The sequence below is a fragment of the Canis lupus genome, chromosome 11 (assembly GCF_048164855.1).
Source record: "Canis lupus baileyi chromosome 11, mCanLup2.hap1, whole genome shotgun sequence".
Lineage (NCBI taxonomy): Eukaryota > Metazoa > Chordata > Mammalia > Carnivora > Canidae > Canis > Canis lupus.
The window spans coordinates 66607928-66626457 of NC_132848.1; the positions used below are offsets into that span (position 1 = coordinate 66607928).

Consider the following 18530-nt stretch of genomic DNA (forward strand, 5'->3'; position numbering starts at 1 on the left):
TGGGCCTGTGTTACGCAAAATAGGTAAACACTATATAATTCTAAATTCTATTGGCTCAAGGGAGAACTCCCTTCTCCCTTACGTCCTCCCTAAGGAAGCCTGTAACCCAAAAGGGAAGAAACGGAAGTAAGAGGGAAGCACAGAACAGTTTTTAACACAGGCTTGATTTCAAGTTATGGAATAAGGTACCTGAAAAGGCAGTATTCTATTTCATAAAAGGCTGACTGAATTAACTATATAAATGCTCTAGAAATGTCAGAGGTATAACTAAAATACTGAACTACCTTCTCATGATACTGTAAGACTCTATTTTTAACAGATTAAAATAATGTTAAGAAACGTTCCATTAAAAAAAAAAACCCAGAAGAATCAATCCAATCCACCTAGAAAGAAATAGTGTTCATTTAGCATTATCTAATGAATCAGACTTTTTTGGTCTTGCTACAAAACACATTATCCCAGGCATAAGAATAGGTAAACATTCCATCACATGACTGATCATGATTTTTTTATTTCTAGCTTTGTATTTTAAAATAAATTAAGATTCGTTTGGTGCTCATGAACATGGAGAATTGATAGCAATACCCAGCAGTGAGTTGGGATTATTTAAGATTCATCAAGTAGTTACTGAATGCACCCTACTTACCCCTTCAGCTGCTCTTGTAAACTTCATTTGAAGAGTTAACTTCCTGCTACTCCAAATTCCCCCATTCTTCTCCTTAAGAAATGTGTTTTCTTAAGGTGAAGGGTTGTGCATGGAACTCATCTATTCCTTTACACAGTCAAAGGTGAACCTGCTTTGTGCTTAATTACATTTAAGTTTTTTTTTTAAAGCATGCTAATTAAGTCACAAGGGTAAGGGCTAGTTCATACCTGTTCAATGAGCTCCATATACAAACCATCTGTATGCTCTACCCATTAAACTCTTGCCCAACTCCAGTCTAGGGGTTAATATTCCCTTATACAAAAATGCTTTTGGCTGGCCTAGGTCTAATAACACTTTGTCACCTAACACCCTGGGACAAAATACACCCCCCTCCCCATGTTATAGCTGCAAGTTTACTTCTGTTGCTTCCCAGCATTCTATATCTGTGTCGTATCCCCTGAAGCTGTTCTTCAGTAAATCTGCATAATGTTTCTTTGGCCCATTCTGCTGGCAGCAGGCCCACTTGGTTACTCTGAAGTAAATTTGCTCCGGTATTCTGCTTTGGTCTAACCAGTGTAGATGCGTGACCAGTTCAGGAAACACATCTGTAAAAATGACCTCGGCATATTCTAAGATTTTGCTATTTGGTGATCCTGCCTTGTCATGTGATTCTAGGCTGATGAAACTGCTTAAGAAGCCGGACATGACAGGTCCAATACTCATGTAGTTGTGGCTGTGCCTTAAATTTGAGCCTACAACAAAACCTGAGGACCTGCCAATCTTTAGATCTACATTCCAACTCCCTTAATTTTGGAAGTGTGTTTTTTGTTCAAGGTAACTGAGATATCAACAGCTCACATGCTATCATCATGAACTATCTTAATGATTAAATGTCAAGCATTAAGAGCCTAAAAGTTCCTTATGTACTTCAAGCTTTGTGTTTATACCAAATAGTCTCCTGAGAGAATACGGTTTTCTTAAAAAACTCTAAGAAAACATTAAAGACAAAACATCCATATTTTCTACATGATTATGGCGAGTTATTTTTATAATGAAACAAAGAACCCATATTCATAAGGGAGAGAAGGGCTAGAATTAAATCTCCAAGTTCTTTCCCAGTCTGAATTCTTTTTTCTTTTCTATTTATTAAAGTCTTGTTTATTTAAATGATCTCTACACCCATCGTGGGGCTTGAACTCACGACTCCAAGATCAAGAGTTGGATGCTCTACTGACTGAGCCAGCCAGGTGCCCCTACTTTTTGCTTTTCACATGTACTTTATTTATAATAATGTCTGCTTATAATATCATGTAGACCAATCAAGTAAGAAAACAAAACTTTAAGCACTTTTCTTGGTTGATGGGAATCAAAGTTCCCAAATGTTGGCAAATGGACCTGAATCTCAGTGACCTTCCGCCTACTCTTCTTCCATATTTAGCTTGGCTTACAGGTAGGTGTCTTAAACTTCGTCTCTTATCTATAGTGTCTGAACTTCTAGTAAATATCCCAATTGAGCTTCGGGACCAATGATAAACTTTTAGTCCCCTGAAAACTTCTAAGAATCATTCTAGAAAAAGACTAAACCAAACAAAGTATACTTACCCCACAATTTCTAGGCCTTCTCAGAAGTTTCTTTTCTTATGGTCCTATTTTTCTTATTAGTTGTAGTCTAGGTTTTGATTTCACCTTTGGACACAACTAACCTCTGAGAGCGTGCTTCTTCTCTAATCTCTGAAAACTTCCACGGATGTAATAATCAAGGACTCATTCCTCACAGTCCCTTTACCTCTAGCCACACCCACAGCAGGTGTGTTATTTCATCCTTTAGTTCTGCCTCATTGGTGATGCATAGGTCATGTTCTTCTAATATATACGCAAGCTCATACAGATAGCATTGGCTATAATGTCTTTACTGAGTATCTACATGTTCCTGGTTTTTTACTTGCCAAATCCATCCATCTCCAATCCTTTTGGAAATAGGAATACTGGGGCCTAAGATTTTTTCAACAAGGGTGGAGAAGGAAGAAAGAAGAAGGGGGTGGGGGAAGGGGTAAAGGGGCAGGGGGTGGAGTAAAAGAAAGTCACTGGTATTAATGCAACATATAATCACATTCTAAAGCTGGAAAGAGACTTAAAGAATATCCTTCCTATTCAACTTGCACAATTTTCCTTTTAATACCCTCATTTTATAGATGAGAAAAATCTATATCCAGAGAGGATAGGTTATTTGATGAAGTTGTAGGGCTAAATAGTGGAGTTAGCTAGCAGATCTTGTGACTTCTGTTAGTCTGTTCCATAGTTTTGGAGGCAAAGCCACAAGCACTAAAGAACAGAACTGTCAGCCAACAAATAACTCATACCTTGTACTGTGCAAGTATTATCATAGGAGATAACCAAGTATTCACCTTTAGCTCTATTATTTGCTGTGTTGGTTGTTATAATTTATATCATAAAGAGAAAGCTGAAAATTAGATAAATAAAAGTTTGATGACAGGCATACCATGGAGATTTGTTTCTCTTTGCTCACCAGAGGAGCTGTGTCTCACTGAACTGTCTTGTTCACTCTCCCACTGTGTGGGCTTTTGCTAACCTGGAAGTCTCCTTAAACGAACCAAAGAAACCCAGATGTCAAAAAGTACTGCCATAGATAACGCACAGAATGGGAAAAGTATTTGCAAGTCACTTATATGATATAAATATATCTATATGCAGATATATAAAGAACTCTTGCAATTAAATGATAAAAATATAAACCCAATAAAAAATCGGTAAAGGATCTAAATAGACATTTCTCTAAAAAAGAGATATACAAGTGAGCATTAAGTTCATGAAAAAATACCCCACTCACTAGCCGTTAGGGAAATGTAAATCAGAACTACAATGATGGATGCGTGGGTGGCTCAGTGGCTGAGTGTCTGCCTTCAGCTCACGGTGTGATCCTGGAGTCCTGGGATCAAGTTCCGCATCAGGCTCCCCAGAGGGACCCTGCTTCTCCCTCTGCCCATGTCTTTGCCTCTGTCTCTCTCACAAATAAAATCTTAAAACACACACACACACAATAAAATACCACTTCACGGCCACTAGGATTACCAGAGTCAAAGACAGATAATAAATGTTGGCAAGGATGTGGAAAAGTTGGCATCCTTGATCACTGCTGGTAGAAAGGTAAAATGGTGCAGTTGTCATTTTGGAAAACAGTCTGGCAGTTCCTTAAAAGATTAAACATAAATTTATCATACGACCCAGGAATTCTACTCTAGGTATGTATCCAAGAGAAATGATAACATATGTCCACACACAGACTTGTACATGAATGTTCATAGCAGCATTATCAAATAGTCAGAAAGTTGAACAACCCAAATGTCATCCATCAATTGATGAACAAACAAAATGTGGTATGTCCATACACAGGATATTTGGCAATAAAACAGGATCTGTTAAAATCAAACACAAATGGTGACCAGACTTGAAAACTCGCTGAGCAGTCATATAAGCAAAGTTTAATTTAGCTTATTATGCAAGGTAAGTGAAGTTACCTTGACCTGGGTCACTTCTAAAAATCATAAGCAAAATTGTTCCTCCAAATTGATAAGGGGTGACCAATAACCAATTCTCCTTCCTTTAAGAAAATTCCAATATTGCAAATAATCACCATAAAGAATAAACATTCATGCCTTCACACTATCTAAGCTACTTTATATGCTTCTGAGCTTTATATACCTCTGAGCCTCCTTCCACGTTTTGATTTGAGTGCTCCTCATCTGCAAACTGTCTTGTTGGTGTGTACTCAATATATTTCTACTAATTTCTACTTAAGTGACTGATTTTTTTTTAAATGAACTTTTGACAGTACTGATACATGTTACAACATGGATGAACCTTGAAAACATCATGTTCAATAAAAGAAGCCACTCACAAAGGACTACAGATTATATGATTCCATTTATATGAAATTTCCAGAATAGGCAAATCCAGGGGCAGAAAGGAAGATAGGTAGTTGACTAGGGTGAGGGTAGGGAATTGGAGTTTGAGGAGTGATGGCTAAAGGCTACGGGGTGTCTTTTACAGCTGATAAAAATGTTCTAAAATTGATTGTGATGATGGCTGCACAACTCTTGTGACTATAAAAAGTAGTGAGGTATATACACTTTAAAGTATGGTATATAAATTATATCTCAATAAAGTTATGAGAAATAATGAAGAAACAAAATACCACCACACTAAAAAAAAACAACCCTGCCATAAACTAGAAATTACTGAATATTGGAGTACGTCTGGAATTCAAATATTCATCTTTTGAAGAATATAAGATCAGAAGAACTTATGCAACTTTAGAACTTGCAGAAGTTAAAAAATTCTATTTTAATTCCAATTACTTGTTGAACCAGAGAAATTGAGGGAAGTAATCATTTGAACATTCTACAAGTTTTCACAAACCAAGCTTAAGATTTTCCCAAACCAAATCTTTCTGTACTAGAAATCACAAAATTCACAATTAGGTTTGGAACTTCTAATCTCATATTGTTTCAATCTAGCTTTAACTGCACACATGAATTTTTTGGTTTATGTTTTGCTGACATTTTACATCACCTTCAATGAAGGCAAATGAGCACGGTGTTTCCTCCAACACCAATCAATTAATCAATTCTCTGACATCAAGTGGGTGCCCAACAATTTAATTCAATTGACACTACCTATTTGGGGTTAACTCAGATCCCAGAAGTTAAAGGTCCCAAAAGACCATCCCACTTCTAATGCCAGTCGCAAATCCCAGGCTATCTCTACTTCTAATAGGCTATAAACTGGGGGTTTCCATGCCCCACTCCACATGTTCCATAATTTACTAATATGACTCACACAACTCACGAATACACTTCACTTACATTTACCAGTTTATTATAAATGGAAATATTAGCTACAAATATTAGCTTATAGTCCTATTTGGTTAAATAGCTAAAAATAGTTTAAAAACTATCATTTATTTCTAGGTTACCAGATGATGGTATCTCTACACAACAAGATTATAAAGAGCTACCCCACTTCCAACATTCTAGATTGGTTATTTTCCATTAAATGCTTATTAATGACTTTTTTCTACTAACAACAGCAATTGTAGGCTTCCCTTGCAGCTTAATTAACTTAGATGTTTGAGTAGTTTTCAAATTGGGGGCTGTGATTCCCCTTCATTTCTTTTTTAAGTAGGCTCCATGTCCAGTGGAGCCCAATGCAGGGCTTGAACTCAAGACTGAGATTAAGACCTGAGTGGAGATCAAGAGTTGGGACATTTAAACACAGAGCCACTAGGGTTCCCCCTCCTTACTTTGAATTTGGTGCATCTAGAATAACTAGTAATGCAATTACTAATCTAACAAATTATCAGTGAGCATTCACTATAATGCCAGAAGCTATGGAAGAATTCAAACCAATGCAAAAGGTGTAATTCTCTACACTACCACTTATTTCCTTATTGTTAGGAAAAAAAGGTATAAATCAATCAGCCCAGCTGTAATCAGCATAGGACAGGTACTACATTAAAAGACTATAGGTACGATAAGACCTCAAAGAAAAGTAAAAGACTATAGGTACGATAAGACCTCAAAGAAAAGTATTACCACTTTAGTGGAGGAGGATCCAGATAAATCTTCATAGGAGGTGTATTTGAGTTGGGCCTTATGAGACAGACTAGATTTTGATAAGCAGAGAAATGGCAGTTCAGGTGGAAGAAACAGATGGATGCATCAAGACAAAAAAAAACAATGAGTAAAAACTATATCGTGTGCTCAAAAAAGGGTAAGTAAGTAGATTCCCTGGAGTGAAGGGACCAGGTAGGAGACCAATAAACAGTAAGCCTGTGGAAATCAAGGAGCCTCTGTAAGCTCAATCACTCCCGGCAAGCACTGAATAAATGTCTAATAACTCAATGAGATACAGCTCAAAGGCAAAGAAATGCCATATATAGTGGGCCTTAAGGGTCAGGATCAAGGGAATGAACTTTATTCTGGAGTTTAACCTTTAAACAAGGTTTCAGAGAGAGGAAGAAAACAAACGTGTTATCTACTGGGTAGCAGGTATTAAGAACTTCAAATATGTTAAACTCAAACTCTGCAACTGTCTTATAACAGATGAGGAAAACAGGCTCAATAATTTGCTCAAGGTCATTCTGAAACTGAGTGGTAAAAGTTGTGATCTGAACTTAAGCCCCTGTCCTTTCCACCATTCTACACAGCAAAGGTCAATCAATCAAACCATGGCCAGAAGTTGTCTGCCAAAAAAATCTATAATAAAAATAATGTATTATGTCAAATTTATATTTTTAGTCTGGACTATCACCACAATATGGAAAAATGGGTTTTTGCCAAATTTGGGTGGAATTTTGGGTACTGTGACCCAAAATTTAAGCTGCAGTAGCACACATTAAATTCACTTTGGGGATTCTTAAAGAGTCATCTCAAAGAGTCATCTTTCAGAATAGAGTAAACCAATATAAGAAGTTAATCTAAATATGGAGAGGGAAATATATGCCATATGCATTAAGACAAAAATGGGTGAAGTAAGCTATGGAAAGCCCCAAAGGCACAGGTACCATGGCCCTTTTTTTCTAGTTACTGATTCTCCTCACATGTCTTGTTAATTTTTAACTATTTAGGAAAATCTATATTGATGAATATAGGGGCTTGTGTGGGATCCCTCAGCATTTGTGTACTGTTGTGTATTGTTCAACTTCTTCCAGGGAGAAGGCTGTTTTCCTAAGGAAGGTTACCAACCAGAGGGATGGGTTTATATCTATTTTTTCTCAGAGTAAATGGATCAAGAACAAGCCAGTAATGTTGCTCCCTGAGTGAGATGAGTTACCTAGATGCTTCTGCAATGCAAATACATAAAAGGACGAAGAAACCGTATATGCAGCTAGAAGATGCTCATGAAACTATCTGAAACCACCCAGATCGAAACTGCTCACATAAAACCTCTGTTTGATGTTGGACATGGTCTTCATACTTTTAAGTGCTCAGCACCAGGACAAATTTGACTAAGTCTGAATTTACTTAAAGGAATTTCTCGAGAAGCTAGGTGGAGTAGGCTGGAAGAAAACCAAAGAAATCACTCACCAATTAGGACATTTAGTATTTTGTATATCAAAAAACAAAACTTCTTTTTAAAAAATTCAGTTCAGTGCAATTACTGATTCCCCTTTACAGCCTCATCATAGAGAGAATCTCTTTATATTTTTTCAACAATGGACAGACTACCCAGACCAGAAAAAATATTCTCTTAAGACATATTAATTTGCAAAAGCCTAAGTTGTTAATAACCCTTTTGCTGATGCTTATTAAACAAAACAACACAATGTAGAATGAAAGCATAAAACCCATCAAATTCCATGCCAGTAAGGGTGATTTGAAAAATTTTCAGAGGAATGATTCTGTATACACTTGTTGGGAGACTATGCTTTAGTAGGTTACAACATCACAGCAATATTCACTAAGTAATGTTCAGTGAGTCAGGTTTTTTTTTAAGATTTTATTTATTTATTAATGAGAGAGAGAAAGAGAGAGAGAGAGAGACAGGGAGAGGGAGAAGCAGGCTCCACATGCAGGGAGCCGGACATGGGACTCGATCCCGGTTCTCCAGGATCATGCCCTGGACTGAAGGCGGCGCTAAACCACTGAGCCACCCGGGCTGCCCAGTGAGTCAGTTTTTTAACATTGGTGAATATGGCTTCAATTGACAGGTGGATGTCTCTGAAACTTTGCGATGCTAAAAATATACTCATTTAATGCTCTTTTAACTGTTTTTCTCAAATTCTATTTCCAATGAGCCCCTGACTGCAACAACTGCAATTGTGCTAATCACAGTTCTATTCCTTGTCAAAGGATTATTGTACCTGAAATTGGAACTAATCTGGAAAATCTAGGCTTTTGCCACAGTTAACATTTGAAAGTCAGAATTTAGCTTCCCTCTAACTACATCTGTTAGGACTGACCGCTAGGTAGGAATAGATCCTTTTTCCAGAAAAGTTCTCCACCTTAGTTGACTGCCTTTTTTCCATCAGTTATCTCAAATAAAAAGAGACTCTTCTCATTCATATTATTTAGAAACTATATTCTATATTCTAGGTACCTGAAAAGATGGTATGCTCTTAAACTGAGTTCCCTTTTAAGTAATTTCAGCTCAAGCTAAGGTTGAGCAGACGAAAAAAAATATCAACCAGTTTTCTTCACTCAAAACTGAGAAACTATTTGTACCAAAATTGAGATAGAAAAGTGCGTGTGTGGGGAGGGGAGGAGCATAGTTTTAAAGCCCAGAAAGATAACACTGTCCTATTCTGCAATTTCTAAAATTGAAGTTATTAGTTCAGCAAACATTTACAGGGTGTCTACCATGGGTCAGCTCTTGTGCTAGGGGTTGCACATACAAAGATTAAATGAGAAATATTCCTCTCTTAAAGGAACTATTAAAATCAGGACAAACACTTTTTTTGCTGCTAGAATTTTTTCTGAGATATGCTTTTTTTAAAATTTTTTAAAAAATTTGTATTTATTTATGATAGTCACACACAGAGAGAGAGAGAGAGAGAGAGAGAGAGAGAGGCGCAGAGACACAGGCAGAGGGAGAAGCAGGCTCCATGCACCGAGAGCCCGACATGGGATTCGATCCCGGGTCTCCAGGATCGCGCCCTGGGCCAAAGGCAGGTGCTAAACCACTGCGCCACCCAGGGATCCCTGAGATATGCTTTTTAAATCATTTAATAATAGTCTTCCAAGCAAAGTTATATATATGAGATACACTTCTATGCTTTCAAAACTGAAAGATCGGATTTGCAAATGTACTTTTTTTTAAAGTACTGTAGGGGCGCTGGGGTAGCTTAGTTGGTTGGGTGTCCGACTCTTGATTTTGGCTCAGGGCATGAGTTTAGGATTATGAGACTGAATCTGTGTCTGCTCTGAGTGTTGAATCTGCTTGGGATTCTCTCTCTCCTGCCTGTCCACCTGCATACGCTTGCGTATGCCCTCTCTCACAAAAATAAATAAATAGGGGCACCTGGGTGGCTAAGTGGTTGAGCATCTGCTTTTGGCTCAGGTCCTGATCCTGGGGTCCTGGGATGGAGTCCTGCATCAGGCTCCCCACAAGGACTCTGCTTCTCCCTATGCCTATGTCTCTGCCTCTCTCTCTGTGTCCCTCATGAATAAATAAAATCTTAAAAAAAAACCAAATAAATAAATAAATAAATAAATTTTAATTGCCATCATCATTCCTTTCTCTTCCTCTCACTAAGGAAAAATCTTTTTACAGGACCTCAAAAAATTTCTTAAATTTTACATTTTTAAACAGAGTTACAGAATGAGCTAAAGTAATGTGACATCTATAATGAATTTTTTAAAAAACTCTTTATTTAGGGCAGCCCCAGTGGCTCAGCGGTTTAGCGCCGCCTTCCACCCAGGGTGTGATCTTGGAGACCCAGGATCAAGTCCCGGGATAAAAATCTTAAAAAAAAAAAAAAAAAAAAAAAAAAAAAACTTTTTATTTGCTTATATATTGTCATCTTTAATTATTTGTCCTAATAATGAGTCATGCTTTTATTAGAGTTTTATTGTTAGTAAAGACTGTATGTTTAAATTTCTACATGTATTTTTTTTAAGATTTTATTTATTTAGTCATGAGAGACACAGAGAGAGGCAGAGACAGGCAGAGGGAGAAGCAGTCTCCCCACAAGGAGCCCAAAGTGGGACTCGATCCTGGATCCGGGGATCATGCTTTGAGCCGAAGGCAGAAGCTCAACCGCTGAGCCACCCAGGCGTCCCATTCTATACATATCTTTAAGTTTCATATAGTTTACAATTCTCAGCAAGGATATCCTCTCTTAATATTTTCACATTAACATTTGTCCAAAAATTGGGTTTTATGTAAGCTAAAAATTATTTTTCATAATAGAAATAAAAAAGATTCTAATTAACATAGTTCTTTCTCTTCGAAGGCCCTGGCACAGATATAAAATTGCTGATATTTGATCAATAAGTTTGATGGATTGTTTTTTTTTTTAACCTTTGACCTAAACTGGTCTACCACTATATTTACTGAGCCAAATATCCACAAGGACAAACGGCAAAGCTTCCTATTCATTCCAGCTAAATCAATTAGGTTACTCACATTTACTGAACACTTGCCAAAAGCCCCTCCCTCTGCTTTTTGGTATCAATAAAAAGCATTCTTATAATAAAGGTTTATTTTGTTTTGGAAAAAAGCCAGGGTTCTTAAATTCACTGTGTTACTTTGCAACTCCTGCTTCACTTGCCTTCTACATTGTGTAGGTGGAGGAAAGAAACCAAGACATTCAGAACAAAATGTGAAGTCAAGGGAAATTTTTAGACAGCAATAAATTGTGAAATGACTTAAACTTACTGTCAGAACAATCTTTTGTAGAGAAACATAAATGTAGGAACTTTAACATACCCTTGGCATTCAATGAAAAAATACTAGGCTCAGAATACCATAAATTCAATTTTTATTTGTTTAAACTAGTTTGGGTTCTTTTTTATGTAACTCAATAAACTGCAATTAAAATTATATTTGAATAGATTTTGTTTTATTGCTCCTCTTAGGACTTCAAAAAAAGACAACTATTTACTAATCTATAAATTACTTTTTTTGTGATTATGAAAATGTTCTTCAGTAAACATTTAAAGTATTTATAAACTTTCCAAGACTATTCATTTAAAGTCATGCTGTATTTTGAAGAGTCCACTTTAAATGAATGTTGTATTTGTAAAACACATTAATACATATATAAACCCAACCAAATTAATATTGTTGATTCTAGAAGATAGAGTACAGACTACAATTGCTAATCTATATACAACCAAGGAATTTCTTTAATGACTAATGTTAGAAGATTAATCTAGAACTTCTAAGGCAATGTATGTACTATTTTTTCTTCGAATCATTGATTACTTCTTAATATAATTTTTATTAGGAATGATTTTCAACTTTTATTTATACTACAAAGAGTTATTGTGGTGGCTGAAATAGCTTCCCATTTGATGTGTCCCAATAAACTCCGTTACTTTTTTTAAAACCATGTGTCTTTAGGATCCACCATAACTCAAATTCTCCCAACTTTTCCCCAGATTTAAAAATGATGTATCGGGGATCCCTGGATGCCTCAGTAGTTTATGCCTGCCTTCGGCCCAGGGCTGGTCCTGGGGTCCCGGGATCGAGTCCCACGTCGGGCTCCCTGCGTGGAGCCTGCTTCTCCCTCTGTCTGCGTCTCTGCCTCTCTCTGTGTCTCTCATGAATAAATTAATAAAAAATCTTAAAAAGAATAAAAATGATATCACATATTCTTGACAAAAACCATGAAACTGAATATAATAAATGCTAAGTAAATAATTGTCATTTTAATATTATCACTATTTACTTGTAAAAAATTCTGATGTTTCGGGGATCCCCAGGTGGCTCAGAGGTTTGGCGCCTGCCTTTGGGCCTAGGGCACGATCCTGGAGTTACGGGATCGAATCCCGTGTTGGGCTCCCAGCATGGAGCCTGCTTCTCCCTCCTCCTGTGTCTCTGCCTCTCTCTCTATCATAAATAAATAAATCTTAAAAAAAAAAATTCTGATGTTTCAAGATCCATTTGATAGGCCTTTTCCAATCAAGGAGTCTTTCCTTTTCCTTATCCCCTAAACGCTTGTTCTTATAGCCAGCTTTGTGTTACAGTAGATACGGATCTTGTGCTATCTCCTATTAAAGCTGAAAACTCCTCTAAGGGAAAAACTGTTTTGCCCATTTTGCAGAACTTAATAAAGGAAAAGAAAATGTTAAAGATATGTTTAAGTTAGATCTTATGAAGACTTCATTTTAATTTGGTGAGTAAAGCATATTTGCACGGTGTCAAGAAATTTTGGGGTACCTGGGTGGCTCAGTTGGTTGAGTTCTCCAACTCCTGATTCTGTCTCAGGTCATGATCTCAGGGGCTGAAACCAGGATCCAAGTCAGTGTTAAATCTGCTTGGGATTCTCTCTCTCCTCCCTCTGCCACTCCCCCTGCTCATGCTTGCTCTCTCTAAATAAATAAATAAAATCTTAAAAGAAATTTAAAAGAAAAAACCCTAACATTTCCTCAATACTATAGAATTGTATTGTAAAGCCTTATTGGGATATTTGTACTCATTCACATATATATTAATGTAACATAAGAAATGGAAGGAGCTATCCAAATAATATTAGAGATTGAAATGTAAATGATTTTCTACTTCATTTCATATTTTTTATATTAAAAAAATAAAAGTATAATAGGTACTTTATTTTCCTTTTCAGTTATAACTGAGTTTCCATTTTCAGACTAAAATCAGTTACAGTAATGAAAGCATTTGTTAGTGTCCCTCATCACCCCTTATTGTTCCTCCTCTCCCAAAGGCCCTGAGTATCTTTAGGAGAGAACTTTAGATTTCATAGTTCTTTATGAACTTGCTGGTCTAAAATCCCAGTTGGCTTAAGGCATTAAGGAAGTATTCACCTAGAAAAACATGTGGATCTATAAAGACACTGTTATATATCATAAAACTACTTCTCAGCAAATGTGGTTACTATAGCTAATAGGAAAATTAATAGTACGGTTATTTGTTAAAATAGCACCAAATTTTAAAATTTTGATATTCTCAAAACTCTTCAAAGGTGACAAGTCTTAGCAATTCCCATTTATATATTGCTCTAAAACAGTAATTTGGAAGTGAAGTCATACAAATTCCAAATTAGCAGTGAATACTAAATTAAAAAAAAAAAAACAGAGGAAAAAAATAAAACAAGATGGAGAGAAAGACAAACCATAAGAGACTCTTAACCACAGGAAACAAACTGAGGGACCCTGAGGGTGGGGGGATGGGGTAACTGGGTGATGGACATTAAGAAAGCATGTGATGTAATAAGTACTGGGTATTATATAAGACTGATGAATCACTAACTTCTACCTTTGAAACCAATAATACATTATATGTTAATTTAATTTAAATAAAATTCAAAAAGTAATTTAAAAAAAATCAAACTGGTCTTCCTTAGTTGAGCCCTAACTCTTAAAATGGAAAAGATATAACAAGAGTTAAGGACATCTATTTTCTGCCTCCCAGCAGACATTCACCCTTCCTGTAATATAATGGTGTCTTTATTTCCTTCTTAGAAATTATAATTTATGTATATCTGGTTGACATAGTTGACTATGTCCTCAAACTCAATGGCTGGGTATGTAGCTCACTCCTAGACAATCCCGGCTTCATGTTCCTGTGGCCACAAAGAAAGTGGGCCAGTCTGAGCCAATAAGATGCAGTGAGACTTTTGCTGGGGCTTCTAGGAAAAAGATGGTCACTCTTTCCAGATACAGAGGATACTGCAGGGATTTAAGGGCTGAAGGGATTAAAGTTATCTTCTACTCAGGTAGGGCTGGAGAATAAAGCCAAGAAGGAGGAAGCAGTGCCAGGAAAAGCACAGAAATTGAGTCTCAACATTAAAGCCTTGGGTGGAGCTATCCTTGAAGCCATACCTATCCTGGTCCAGTTCACACAAATCAATAAACCTTTTCCCCTCTTAGGCCTGTTTGAGTGCAGTTTTCTGTCACAATAGATTCTTAACTGACATAACTATTTTAAGTGTGTTTGTTTCCCCAAGACTAAATACACTAGGCCACAGAATTCAGTTCCAAAAACATGGTAAAACAGACTCTTCATAAATGATTGTTTTTTAAAGTCCACTCTCCTTCTCAAGATCCTCTCCTTGCCAAGTTCAAGGGCTACAGAAGACTTTATATCTTCTGCCTTTATATTAAGACAAAGGAATTTCTTTTTTTTTTTGCCACAAAGAAATAAGAATTAAAAACCAACAATGGAAAAAAGAATAAGCATGGGGAAGTGGGGAAGTAAATCATCTACAGAAACTGTAAATAATAATCAGATGTATTTTTTTTTTTTTTACTAGAGGCCTAAATGAGAGTCAGGGACTAAAACTTATTTAATTAAGCAGATTCAACTACATACAGAATCTAATATACAAAGGCCTTAAAATACTAAAATCAAAGTTCATATTCAAAAAGAGGCTGATAAAATTAAAAGGAAAACTTTTCCTTGGGGAATTGAAATATCTATGGCTTTTAAAAATAGGCAAATAACTACATAATTTCAAAAGAGGTAATATTTAATCATAACCACAAAAATTACTGGTTTTAAGCATACTATGTGAATATGACATGCTTCCAAGTCATTCTGAAAATATTTAGCAAAAAAATACTTAATAGAGTAAGTCCAAATATTGTCAAGTAATTCACAACAACTAAAAACACTTTCAAGTAATATATAAAATTCGTACTCCTACTTTCTAGGGATTTGGTGACTAAACTGCTAACAAGAAAAAGAAAAAACAATGCATGCAGAATAAAATGGAATTAAGATGTATATTCTTGTGTTTCTCATACCATATTCAAGTGAGCTTTTAACTGTATACTTATCTTTTACATTTTAAACAAAGTAGGAGTACTAGAATGATTATAATACTCATATGATCACAATATCATTAATATGGAGACTTGTGTGCAAGAGTATGAGATACACTATTATTTGTTGAGATGAAGTAAAATAGAGTAGTTAAGGGAATTCTGGAGTCAGACTGTCTATGTTGACTCCTGGCACTGTCATTTTTAATAGTTATAAGTCTTGGACCAACCTTACTGAGGTTCAATTTCCTTATCTATAAACCTTATTAATAAGTAATAATGTTAATTAACATGTATGCAGTACTTATCATAAGTGACAGGTATTTTTGAATGAACTTTACTGAATAATTGTTTTACTCCTAATAATGTTCTTGGGAGGTAAATAATATCATCTCTCTTTTACAGATAAGAAAACTGAGGTCCAGATCAGTAAATTACCAGAGGTCATACAGCTAGTAAGTGGTAGGGTTGGCACTTCGGATGGAAACCTGAGAAATTTTGGTTAAGAGTCAATACTTGTAAACCTAACAGTCTATTACCTTTCAATAATATAATATTACTAACCCCAAAAGAGGTGTTTTGAGAATTAAACCAAGTACCTAGCACATAGTAGCTATTTCAATAAAGAATTACTGTTATAGCTCTTTTGATAGCTGATTCCTTTTTACTTGGATATTTATATTGTCAGTTAAATAATTATTTTAGTATAGAAACTATTTCCTGCTAAAGAGAATTTGGTGGGGGAGAACAACAACCCTGGAAATTAATTTTTATGAAGAGTAATAAATCACTCTTCAAACCTTCTGTAGCCAGGGACTTTGAGGCTCCCATAAATTTGACACTGAGCATGGGAATTTGAGGTACCTTTGAGATATCCATGGACATTAGAAGCAATTGTATATACAGGTCTGGAGCTTGGGCTGGACATATAAGCCTGGAAATCTTTGATATACAGATGAAATTACCTAGGGAATGAGTATGGAGTATGAGAAGAAAGCCTAAGATTAAGCCTTGAGTTCAAAACTTTAGGAATCTGAACGAAGTAGCACCTCCTAAAGGAGATTTTAAAAAGCAACAGCATCAAACTGCTGATCCATGGTATATAGTATCCTGGAAGTGAAGAATGCTTCAAAAAGTAGGAATTAGTCAGCAATGTCAAATGTCCCTAGGAAGTCAAGTAAGATAAATATTGAAAAAAGTATCACTCAATTTAGTAATATGGAGATAGCAAGTGATCTCCATAGCTATTTCAAAGGAATAATGGGATTTCATTTTATTTTAAACACAATTATGTATCTTTTAATCAAGAACAGCAAGCAGGGATCCCTGGGTGGTGCAGCGGTTTAGCGCCTGCCTTTGGCCCAGGGCACGATCCTGGAGACCCGGGATCGAATCCCACGTCAGGCTCCCGGTGCATGGAGCCTGCTTCTCCCTCCGCCTATGTCTCTCTCTCTCTCTCTCTCTCTCTGTGTGTGTGTGACTATCCTAAATAAATAAAAATTTATAAAAAAAAAAAAATAAGAACAGCAAGCAAACACTGGAGATATGTTGATAATTGAGTCTCCCTTCTTCCTCCCTCCAGCCTCCATAATGCCCATCCAAGGAAGGCTGTAATGGTGAGATATTCCACAATGAAACTATAGTCACTGGAATTTTCGTGATTGTAATTATCCACAGTATTTTCACTAGATAAACAAGGAAAACCAAGACTCAGTTCTTGTCCTTAAGAAATGTATGTAAAACAATTTAATGCCAATGTAATATGGTAAAAGTAGTGTCTGGGCCCTATAGAAGCAAATAATACTCATCCCAGTTACGGCAGTAGGGTCAGACTGCTTTATACAAGAAAAATATCCACTCCTTCATTTTTCTGAGCAGCTCCTATGCACTGGATTCCTGGAACACAAATAAACTTAGATCTCTGGATTCACACAGCTCATGAATTAGCAAAATGTGTCCAGATATGTCAAAAGAGAAATTCTAATATAATGTGATCGGTGCTATAACAACAGTATTAGCCGAATGTTAATCAATGACAGTAAAATGTTAAAAAAAATAAAAGAAGAAGAAGAAAAAAGAGAGAGAGAGACCCTAACCGAAACATGGAGAAGTTGGAGAAAATTCTATAGAAGAATAAAATTCAAGATGGGCTTTGAAGGATGAAAGTCCTCAATGAGAGATGTTTATTCTATGTAATAGCATATGCAAAGTTCAAAACTGTTTTGAAAACAATGAGAATTTCATTATGACTTATGTACAGTAATGAAAGGAAGGAAGTGAGAGAAGCTAGAGGTAGATGAGGGATGAGTCCTTATAAGGACTTTATAAGCCAAGATAGAATTTGGAGCAGGTCTTTAAAAAATAGAAAAAAGATATATTTATTTATCTGAGACAGAGAGAGAGTGCACGCATACACAAGCGGAGGGTGGAGGAGTGGACGTGGGGGCCAGGCAGAGGGAGAAGGGGAGAGTCTTAAGCAGACTCCACCCTAACCACAGAACTTGATCTCACCACCCTGAGATCATGACCTGAGCTGAAACCAAGAGTCAGATGTTTAACAGACTATACTACCCAGAACAGATCTTATAGGAAATGGGAGACCCAGAATGGACTAACATAACTATGTTTTTTTTCAGACTCCTTAGCCTGACAAACTAGATATGTGATTCTGTCCCTTGCTCTAAGCTATCCCATCCCTAATCTATTTCCGTAAATGGCACCACTTAAACCCAGTAATTGCTCATACCAGAAACCTGGAAATCCTTAATAGCTCCTTCTCCCTCATTTTCTATATTGTCTACCACGATGTGCTACCATTTCACTTTTAAAACATACTCAGCGTCTTTGCTCATGCTGTACCCTCAACTTAGAATGATATTCTGCTCTTTGCCTAGCTGGCTCCTCTTTCTGGAGACAGTAGCTTAAATGTTAATTCCTTAGAAAGTGTTCTCTGATCATCCAATATACAATATCAGGTTCCCATCTGGTATTCTCTCTCAGCACCCAGTTCTGAATTTATTTGTATATTTACTTGTTTTTAATATCTACTCTCCTTTCTAGTCTGTGATTTTCATTAGGAACTGTCTCATCCTGTCCTCTCACCACATACTCAGTGCCTGCACAATAGAAGTATTCAAGACAGACTGGTTGTAAAAAAACAAACAAACAAAACACACACACAATTTTTAGGAAAATAACTTTGAAAGCACTATGGAGGATATGTGAGGAGGAAGAGGAGGATGTGAAAAACATGAGGAGACTAGAACCAACAAAATCAGATAAAAAGAGCCCAGGTGAAAAGATAAAGAGCCCAGGCAAAGGGAATGTAGAAATGAGGAAAGAGAAAAGCAGTACTTGAGAAATCAAGGCACAACTGACAAGTTCCTGGCTTGGGCAACATATAGTGAAACCTTAAC

General features: G+C 36.4%; 1 protein-coding gene and 1 long non-coding RNA gene across 8 annotated transcripts in view; one reads left to right on the forward strand and one right to left on the reverse strand.

Moving 5' to 3' along the window:
• PELI1 (pellino E3 ubiquitin protein ligase 1) overlaps window positions 1-18530 on the reverse strand; it is a 135960-nt gene that overhangs the window by 27779 nt on the left and 89651 nt on the right. The window lies entirely within an intron of this gene.
• On the forward strand, window positions 60-16822 carry LOC140600356 (uncharacterized). Its single transcript, XR_012003618.1, has 3 exons — window positions 60-185; window positions 15520-15569; window positions 16697-16822. It is a non-coding gene; the product is annotated as an uncharacterized lncRNA (long non-coding RNA).